The sequence below is a fragment of the Galleria mellonella genome, unplaced genomic scaffold (genome assembly GCF_026898425.1).
Source record: "Galleria mellonella isolate WM207_F2 unplaced genomic scaffold, CSIRO_AGI_GalMel_v1 utg33, whole genome shotgun sequence".
Taxonomy (NCBI): Eukaryota; Metazoa; Arthropoda; class Insecta; order Lepidoptera; family Pyralidae; genus Galleria; species Galleria mellonella.
Genome location: NW_026442079.1, coordinates 11,324,524 through 11,335,778, shown reverse-complemented (window position 1 = coordinate 11,335,778; position 11,255 = coordinate 11,324,524). Strand labels below are relative to the sequence as shown.

General features: G+C 31.4%; 1 protein-coding gene across 14 annotated transcripts in view; it reads left to right on the top strand.

Annotated features, from left to right (window-relative positions):
* The first annotated feature begins 2,506 nt into the window (after positions 1 to 2,506).
* Positions 2,507 to 11,255, top strand: part of LOC113519612 (coiled-coil domain-containing protein AGAP005037) — a 282,821-nt gene continuing 274,072 nt past the window's right edge. For 5 of the 14 annotated variants that reach the window (XM_031911378.2, XM_031911381.2, XM_026904782.3 and 2 more), the window contains exon 1: positions 2,509 to 2,835. The gene's annotated coding sequence lies outside the window, so the exon portion shown is untranslated. Of the gene's footprint in view, positions 2,836 to 11,255 lie in introns of all 14 variants that reach the window. The other 9 variants (XM_026904830.3, XM_026904823.3, XM_031911384.2 and 6 more) reach the window with 4 other exon arrangements.

Below are 11,255 nucleotides of genomic sequence, written 5' to 3'. Positions count from 1 at the left end.
GGTATAAATAGAGGTACCTGTACGTGGGGTACAGATACCTCTATAAAATTATAAAATAAATAGAAATACCTGTACATAGGGTACAGGTACCTCTATTTATTCAGGTAGCAATGGTGCTAGTTATATCCCTATCATCCTCCATTAAGTTTCCCTGAGAACCATTCTATTTAATAATTGTTGAATTCATCAAAATGGATCTTTCGTGATCAAAAACATGCCTACAAACATTTAAAAGGCTGACAACGCAGAAGTAATTCGTTTCATATTACAGGTGTTCATAAACGACGGTAGCCGCTTTACATCAGGTGGAGGGCCAGTTCATTTGTTTCTATAACAATAAAAAACTAACCTGTTTTCATTTTCAGCCATAATCCTATACTGGATCCCCGCTTACTAGCGGTAACAGATTATATCGATAACGTAGACAGGGTTACCATTCGATTACCATCTATTCAAAAAGAAATAGAGGTACTTGTCCTCGAAATACTATGGGACAGCAATAAAATAACGTCATTGAAAAAAACAAACAATTAAAAATTCAGTCTTTTATCCGCGTCGTATAATAGTGACATAGCTATAGTTAAGCCATCCAAAAATAAAAAAAACGCAGAGCAAGACAAAAATATTTCCAATCTTGCTTACATTTCCGTCGTTTGTAATAGAGTCTCGTTCAAACTATTAGGTACTGTCATTGTATATTATATCTATTAAGACCGCAGCTACTATTTGAAATTAGTATACCTTCAAATAAGAATAAAATATATATTTTTCACACTTTTCTTACAGTCGATACATAGATAATTGTGTTGAACCGCTGACCCCAAGTATCGGGACGTTATTTCTTTATATTATGACATAATATGATATGATTACATGATTTTAAATAAATAAAAAAAAAAAAACAGGAAAATGATGTCAAATTTTCCGGAAAAAATTCTACTGATTTTAAATTCAGAATAATGGTCTGAATTCACTGTTTTAGTTTTTGCCTACCTGCCTCTTACTTCCTGTATATCCTTGAAAATGAATCTCTATATAGCGGAAGGAAAAAATTTGTGAGAAAGAAGACTCTAACAGTCCCACTGCTAGCAATATATCAGGTCGACCTTCACATGGTTCCCCTTGGAAATCATAGTGATTAATTGGTGAATTTATTACAATTGGCTGACGTGCTTTTACTTCCTTTACTATGACTCATTAATGTTCCACTGGTGTATGCCGATAGCACAAGTGAGGCTACCATTCCATTTTCAACCATAAAAAAAAGAAACCTTTTCATAACAAATCAATTTATTCTTCACTGGTTTAATTTCTTAAAAAAAAGTTTCTTTATTTTTCCCTTTTTAGTGTAAATAATATGTACATGGTAAATAAATAAATACTTCACATGATATAATCACATTGTTATTATATCAAATAAATTAGTTTAAAAATAATTAAATTTAGCATAAATTTTAGTTTCTATTTTTAATTTTTTAGTGATAAAATAACTCGTATCTAACAACAAATTTTAACTCTTGCTAATAGGATAACTAACTCTCTAGTAGGATATTATCAAATCTTAATATACGTATTTTTTTAAGCGATATGGAATTCTGTAGCTTCCATCCTTACCTCAGCAGCGTGAAATGATGACAAGCGCAATTATCCAAATAACGTGAAAGATCTATACGTTCTTATCATCAGAGCCTAACTTGGTGACAATAAAGCCACCTCAGGAGTATACTCTGAAGAATAAAAAATTCAGAAATCGGTGCAAAATAGACGGAGAAATCTGTGGACATACTTAAAAAATATATCATTGCTCGTCTAACCACCTACTTTTTTTATGTCGATTACAAATGCTACAAATAGCAAACTCTAGTGAAATTAATTTTTATTACTATCTCATGCCATCTTTGTTCAAAATGGGGTACTATATTAATTTATTAGCAAACCTGCTTTAGTCATTAATAAGTAAACCCGTCTCTTCACTTATCCGAACACAGATGGCGCTTTACTAATTATTAATAATTATTATTAATTTTGTAATTTGCTTACCATTCTTCAGCAATAATCAGCAATCCAATATTTAATTTAATATATTATTTAATCAAAGTAAATAATATATTTACTGAAATCGAAAGGTAACATTTTAATGCGTCTAAATTTTTGCAAAATTTAAATGTTTACATCGTAAGACTGTTTCTTATTGTATTATATATATTTCATATAATTATCGGATTCTATTACATTATTTAGTTACTTCAATATTCAAAAGTTCTCTGAGATTATTTACATCTATGAAATCTAGTCACTGAATTATTCTACTATTAAATTAATGTCATAACTGGATACAGCAACTTTTAAGTGAGTTAAGTTATTGTTAGCTTACTCTAAAGTTAGAACGTGAAACGGAACGCGTTAACTTGCTTACTTGAAATGCTTGAATGAAATGAACTCTATTTACTTGTGTACAAAGTATACTCTATAGTAATTATTCGTAATCCTGTTCAACCAGGGCCACTTTACAGAAAAAAATGCTAGAGCTATGATGCAGATTAGGCATATAGGTTATTTCATTTGAATAATATAATATATTTCGATAGAAATGTTTTACTGTTGGTGTCACTTTTACGTCAACCCGAGCATTTAATATTAGAGTTTGTAACCAATATAATATATATAAAATTTGACAATAGAGTTTTAAAAGTATGTTAAAGTTGTTAAAGTTTATTTAGTTGTTAGTTAAAGTTGTGATATATTGCACGTACGTTTTCGCTTAACTTAGATATGACTATTAAAATTGTGAATTTGTGTGTTATCAATTGTTTAAAAGTGAGTTGAATTTGTGAAGTAAGTAATCTATTTTTTAAGTTATATATCAAGGCTAAAACTATGACATAATAAACGCGCTAAATTCAACACTTTAATATGGTTTATTTTGTGTTATGAGTCACATTATCCGGTGCTAAATGTTACAATGGGTGCTCTTGTTTGAGTTAGATATACTTTTATGTAATTGATAATGCTGTTTACACTGATAAAGTGACTACATAGATAATAAGTATTTAGTTGTTGCCTAATTGATGCATGAGTGATTAATATTTATTGATAAAAAGGTAATGAAATAAAGCTTATATCCTCTTTCTCTATAAAGATAAATTTTAATTAAGTAGATTATAATTATAGATATAGTATTTAGGTAGGGAGACTGAAACTAACTATGATCTAGCTATTTTTCTATAGTTTACATTTCGCAATATTAGTAAACATTTTTCACAAGTAAATACTAAAATAATGGTGTATAAATAAAAAGAAAATAACAAATAAAAATCTCTCTGTTTATCATAACGGTCGACTGGTAGAGAATGCCATCGACATTAAACTCGTCTTGTATTTTAATGTGTGGAGAAACATAAATAAATAAATAGAAATGCCCAACTTAAATTAACAAGTAGACACATTTTGCTCTACAAAAAAAGGAGATTGTGACTTCAATTATAACGAAACGCATGAATGGGGAGCTATTTCATGGAAATACATATTAGAATATTTATTTAAAATATTTTAATTAGATCGTGAACTTGGAGAAGAAGATTTTGCAACTAGCAGTTATTTGTACAGCTAATAAAAATGGCAGCACCTATTAAAAAAAAGGGATTATTAAAATTGACTCAGAATTGGGGACGTCATCTCTTAATACCTATAGTTATAAAAATTATAGACGCATTAAGAACTTCATTTCAACGGTACTATTTTTTGCTTTTATTTTTAAATTACTAAATTACAGAAAAAAAAAGGACATGTTGATATTACCAATTAACCTTGCCAAGTATATATAAAGGTTTTATGAATGTATTGAATTATTACATAGGTACTGTAGGATAGTATGAAGGTGAATAGGTAGGTAGCAATTATTTTATTTCTATTTATATTATGTTATTTCTATTTTTCCTTATGATGTACCTACAGTTACGAATAAGTATAGGTTAAAATGTCTTTTTATTCTGTAGTAGGAGTGCAAGAATCAGTTACTAATCCCAAAATGGAAACAAATTAGCTAGTGTTACTTTTTTTATTTTAATGGGTGAAAATGAAATGGTAACCCCACCTGTGCTATCGGTATACACTGGCGGGGCACCAGTGAGTGAAATGATAGACGAGAATGAAAGCAGGTTAGTTAGCCCATCGTGACGAATTCCACTAGAATTAACCACGATGGTTTCCAGGGGGAACCGCGTGGAGGTCGACCTGATAGGGTATACTACTAGCAATGGGTTCATTAGACCCCATTACTAACAATCCCTTCCCCCTAGGGAGTGTTACTGTCATCGTGTAAAATAATTTTAGGTCAGTGAGTACAGCTTCCCAATAGGCTGAACATAAGTTCAGCAGTGGATAATTAACAGCTGGTATGATGATGTGATGAGTGCAGTATTGTCGTAATCGCATAGACTCGAAAATTATTTACTTATCTGAACAAGTGTTTTTGGAGCTATTTTGGAATCTGCTGATATTTTCATTTAAGTAAATAGCACAAAGTAATTTTGCGGTTCCGGCACACTTAACGCTTGTAAATAAATACTTTCAGACAATTGTTTTCATTCTCTACCGATTTCGAAAAAAAAGGCTAACAATTTCCTTGTATATTTTGTTTGCTACATCATAATTCCTTTATTTATATAACGATATGGAAAATTCTTTTTTCTTTTATTTAATAGGAAATACTTTTAGATTGGTCTCATGGAAATTTTAATAAAATTTATTAAAATTACCAATTAGTTAGTTTATTAGTTAAAAAATTAGTTTTTAAATTAAAATAACCGGTTTTGCGACGACGAAAGTCGATCTTTTTGCATGAAATCAGATCTTAAATTGTTTGCATTTAAAAATCTGTTATGGAGATCAACATGTTCCCCTTCTGGCATACCTATAATTATACTGCTACTCTACCGGCTAAAACCGTATGGTGTCCTTCACCGTGCCTTAATACGAAGGGATCGCGGGTTAGCCCCAACGCGGGTATTTTCTTTTCGAGTACATATTTACCAGAGGGAGACTTTGTACAAAAGTCGATTGCTTGGGTACCTCTGTCCCATTCGTGTTTCAACCGTGAAGCAGTTGTGTTTGCATGGTTGTGTTTCGGTATGAAGGGTGAAATATGGCGTGAATTTACTGGGTACAGAGGAATAACACCTGAGTCCTCAGGAATAGCAACGCATGGGGGGTATCATGGGCGAAACAGTATACTCTGTTATGTCCATGGTACTGCTCATGTCTATAGGTGACGGTTACCACTTTCCAGCAGATGGGTCGTCAGCTTGTTTGTCATTCTAAGTTGTATAAAAAAAAACTTAAAAAGTGATATTACATTTATTCTTTTTGCCGAAAAATCACGAAATCTTGAAACTTTCTATTTTCAACCGACTTCAAAAGGAAGGAGGTTCTCAGCTCGGTTGTACATATTTTTTTTATATATTTGTTACTTTATAACTCCGTCAATTGTAAACCGACCTCGAGTTTTTTATCTGAAAATATAGACTTATAGATTGGCCTTATAGAATTTTTATGAAAATCGATTCAATCATTTATTTTTTTAATTAAAATAATTCGTTTTGTAACAATTGAAATTGTTTTTTTTTTTTGTGGAAGACAATCTTAATTACAAAAAACGTATAGAATTTTTTTTTAAACGTATAGAAAAATTTACATATGCACTACGCAATTATAAGAGCATAACCTCAATAGAATCCAACTAGCTGTTTACCGTGTCTCTACCTGCGTGAATCAATATGTGCCCTATGTTAGATTCAAACATGCGATATAGCCTACCCGTGTACATAATTGCATTCAAATTTGTTCAATAGTTTTTGCGTGAAAGAGAAACAGACAACTATTCGTACATGCACTGTGACAAACATTTACGTTGAGGGGAAGGGATTGTTAATAATATGGAATATTAGTCCTATTGCTAGCAATATACGCTGTCAGGTCGACCTACACCTGGTCCCCATGGAAACCATTATGCTGAATTCCAGATGTATTCGTCACGATGGGCTAACCTTTTCATTCTCACTTATCATCCCTCATTGGTGCTCCGCCAGCGTATACATTTAGCGCAGGCGGGGTGGGGTTATCATTACATTATCAGCCATTAAAAAAAAATGTGTTTACAATAATAGTGGAATAAGTAGATTTTATATTTTTTTCTGTTCATTATGGCAAGTGGCAGGAAATGCTTTCGACTATTAAATCTATCCTGTATATATTTTTTTATCGTGTGCAAAAGAGTCCTTATTACGTAACATTATATTCTTTTTTTAAATAATAAATTTGACCGTTTTTGACCACAATCTCACCTGAAATTAAATGACGTTTACATGAGCAAACTTAAGTAATACCTACTCGTAATTACTAGCTTTGAAAGACGCCATGTTAAAGTGATCTGGAAACACAGATATCAAAAGAGCATTCCATTCCTTGATAGTTCGAATAAGAAACGATGAACGGAAGTGCTTGGTGCAAAAAGGTGGAACGTCAATCATTATAATTGCTGAAAGTTTAGTTTAAAGACAGATATATGATTTATTTTGATATGTAGGACTTCTACATACGGTATATTTCAATTCCTCTACTTCTTTATAGCGCGCGCACGAAGTTACGTGCAAAAAGTTAGTAAATAATAATAGAGTGTGTATGAACTACATTAATTTAGTATGCGGCCCATGTACATTTAGGTAGAGCAGTGAAAACAGGTTAATTGAGTATCTCCTTTTGTAGATACTTAAAAAGGAAGCAATTACGGCTATTAGATAAATGTTAATTACTTAACCAATAAAACTGCTTGGGTTTATACCGGTAACTTTATGGACGGTTAAAAGCAACGTAGTCATACGGGGGAAAGGGATTGCTAGTAATGGAGACTAGTGGCCCCATTGCTAGTAAAATACTCAACCAGGTCGATATTTCATGATCTTCCCTGGAAAACATCGTGGTTTCGTTCCAGGTGTATTCATCACGATGGGCTACCTGATCTGCTATCATCCCTCACTGGTACCCTGGCTGAGTATACAGTTAGCGCGGACATGGTTACCATTCCATTGTCATCCATTAAAAAAAAACGAAGTCATACCTTCATCTTACTAATATAAATTAGAAGATGTATGAGTATGACTCAGTTACGGTTAAACGGCTGAATGGATTTAAATGAAATTTGGTATACAGTTAAGTTATGATGTAACTTAACAAACTAGATACTTTGTATACTGATTCACGTGGACAAAGCGGCGGGGAATAGCCACTAGTAATTCAATAGCAATATTTGATTGTATTTTTTTTACATCCAATAGGTACGTAGATCAAATAGAAATACAGTTTGAAACGATACAATAATGAAGTTGATTCTAAAGCTTTAATTTTCTAAACTTTAATTTGATATTTTCGCAAAATTACTTATCCTCACTTAAGATCCATAAGGTTACTATTGAAATAAATTCCAATAAATCGATATTGGAACTGAGACGTTTCACAACATTCGAATTACAACACTTGCGTCATAAAGGTTCCATACTGTTCTGATACATGCATATTAATGCAACTTGCCAATGCAAACTATTGTAAACCTATCCCAGTTTTAACTTAATTCCTAATTGTTACTTCATGAGTGCAGTATAAAGTTGTCATTGGCATTAGATTAGATTGATATTTATATTATATTAGATTCAAGAGTAGGCCTGCAGGTAAGGTAGTCATAACACGTTCAAATTATATATATATATATATATATATATATATATATATATATATATATATATATATATATATATATATATATAAAGTTTTATACCATTGTAAACTATATTTATATTAATTTTGACAACTATAATATAAATAATATATATATAAATAATTTTGATAACTCTATTTAGAATTTTGTTTTCACTTTGATATCAAACTCAACTCCATGGTCCATGTGATCTCGGCATAAAATAGGTCACCTCTTCCTTTCCTGTGGGTGTCGTAAGAGGCGACTAAGGAAACTTAGTGGTAGAGGGATGGGTAGCAGCGTTCCTCTTAAAACATCTCTAAGTGTAACTGCGGTTGCCAACTCGCCTGCCAAGCGGCAATTACTGGCAAAACTCCCCTATATATGTTTATAAGCCTTCCCCATAGGAAGGCTTATAAACATAAAACTAAATTTCAACATTTAGCTGAAAATTTATATTATATATGTTTGTTTACGTAATTTAGACTTATTTTTATATAAATGATATTTAGAATAATTTGCATTTTATTAGGTTACTTTTTTTTACTTATTGTCTGACTTGCGTCATCTACCTTTCTCTCCGTATTTATTTACTATTTATGCCAGGTTGTCTGGAAGAGATTGCTTTTAGCGATAAAGCCGCCTTTTGTATATGCACATTTTGTATAAATACTTCTTGTATACATCTCTACTGTGCGCAATAAAGAGTTTATTATTATTATTCTCTTTTTAGAGTACTACAATATTCTAAGTAAAAGAATTGTTTTATTTGTTATCTAGATTACGAAGCTCAATTTAGGTGGATATTTTACCATATCTCATTTTGCCACCTTTGTTTTAAGCCAGTATTTTTTATCTAGATCGCAAGGTATTCTATTCTGTGATAGATTTTAGAGATCTATCACAGAATAGAATACCTTGCGGTAATATAGTCATATTTATTGAATAATATTATGTTATAATGTTAAGATTGCTGGCCTTTTGCCTGCTATTTTTTTCGCGTGGATATCAGTATTAGGAAAACCATGAAACAAACCACTTCTTGATGTGTGTCAAGATAAAACATACGTCAGTTTTTAAATTAGATTATCAGGAATATAATCGTGAAAACCATATCTAATTTGGAACAGTAATTTATGCGTGATACTTGAACAATCATACAAATACAGATAGACAGATAAAATTTCTAAACATTATTCTTTTAGTATCTATTGAGCTTATTAAAACCTCTTCATATATTTTTTGCTTAAATATCTTACATATTGCACATCGTCTAGTCACAATTTTATTATTAAGATAATAAATAGACACAGATTACAAACACAGTTCAGATGTAATAATATATTATAACTTGAAAAAAATATTAACTTTTTATTTTTAAATAATTTTGAATTACGAATAATTAAGACAAAAAATACGTAGATGGTCAAAACTGCTTACTGATTTGAGATGTTTCTTGTTAGTTCTAAATTAAGCCCTCGTAGATATAATGATTAATTTATGATAACTGTTGATCAAATAACCACAAAAATATGTGACCGAGATTATTATTTACTCTGTGGATTGGATTCGGTGCGTTTCTCATCAACAATATCAATCATTCCAAAGTATTGACAATTCATATTGTTCCGTAAAAAATAGCGTTATTAATCGCGGACAAAAGTAATGGAACCTATTATTATCTATCTATTTAAAAAATATCTATTATCTATCTATTTAAAAAATAATTATCAAAAATTATATGTATTAAAATATACAGAAATAATAACAAGTTAGTAACAAAGCAAAAGCGAACTTATCTCTAAAAGAGATTAATTTGGGGAAAATGTCGCTCCAGATTACGATCGAAAATTACGTATATACAAAAAACATGCTTACCCTTGAATTTACAGTTCTATATTTGAATGTTAAAAAAAATCATTTGCATTAGCTTTTAATTAACACATATACTCAGAGTTTAGTACGGAATTATCCTACTAAGATATCTAGATTTACGTCGGGAATTGTCGTATAATCGTGCTGGACATAAAAGGCGTTGGACTACTGGTTGTTCTTACACTGTGTATCAGTTCCACTCGGTGTCACACACTTGTTTGCATGACTGCACGGCCTTCATGGGAAGCGTAATAGTTAATGTCAGGAGTACGTACGTGTCTAGTCTGTATAGTAAGTTACGTCATTATCATTGGCAAGCGAGGTCACTTCTTATGGAAGTGGTTAAAGAAATTGTGTAATACATTATACATATTATAGACGCAGTGGCGGATTTGCAGTCTTGGCCGCCATAGGCCATAAAATGCTGGGCCACCTTATAAGACATGACGATTTTTTTAGGAGCATAGTAGAAGGAAAAATAGAGGGCAAAAGAGGAAGAGGAAAACCGAGGTATATCTACATGGGACAGATAAAAGAAATACTAGGTGTCATGTCGTATAGGGAGGTCAAGGATATGGCGTACGATAGAACTAGCTGGAAGAAGATGCGTGAATTAGTTGCACCGGCAAATGGAAACTCTTAAGTGAAAAGACAGAATGAAATGTTAACTCCACCGCACTATCGATATACACTGACGAACGATATCGTGATGAATTCAACGATAAATTAGTCATGATGATTTCCAGGGAGAACCGCATAAAGGTCAATCTGATAGGGTATATATAGTTCATTGCATAGCAATGGGAACTCCTCATTCCTATTCCTCCCCATTACTAACAACCCCTTCCCCCGGGATAACCTGTTAGGATATACTACTAGTAAAGGGATACTAGTCCTAATTACTGATAATCCCCCATATTTGTAGTTTATTTATATGTATGTTGATTTCTAAAAAAGAATAACTATACAAGTAAATAAACTAAAAAAAGAAAATAAAAGAAGGAGACCCGCACAGATACATAGAGGTGACTATTTTTTAAAAATAGGAAAGTCTTATATGTAAAAATCTCGTGTAAAAATATGTGTTTGTGGTCGAACTGCTAAACGGCTGATTTTTATGAAATTTTTAATGTATATATTGTAGGTATGAGAATAGATCGTAAAGTATATTTTACACCGCCAGTTGATTAGGGTATCCTTAATCAGAGAAAAATAATTATATGGCAGATTAACGTTTGCCGATTTTCAAATCGATTTTGATTCACGATTATTTTTATGATGATAATTGAAATAGTATCGATTGAAAAAATCGAATAGACATCGTTGTATCGTCGTATATGTATCAAATTTAATTTTTATTTTCCACGCAGCCCTATTGATAGCACTAAACAATGGGACGATAAAACACAATGTACGGCTCACACATTACTAATATAGACGATTGTTTATAATTTTATAATCGTAATCGATATATTATGTAAATAATCATTACCTAATTGCAAAGCTACCTAAATAATAAACGTACAAAAATAATTTAAAACACAGTCTATATAAAAAGAGTTTAACTCCATTACGTCATTAAACATAATTTAGACGGTGTAATAGTATTTGTAATTTTGTGTCATAGACAAAT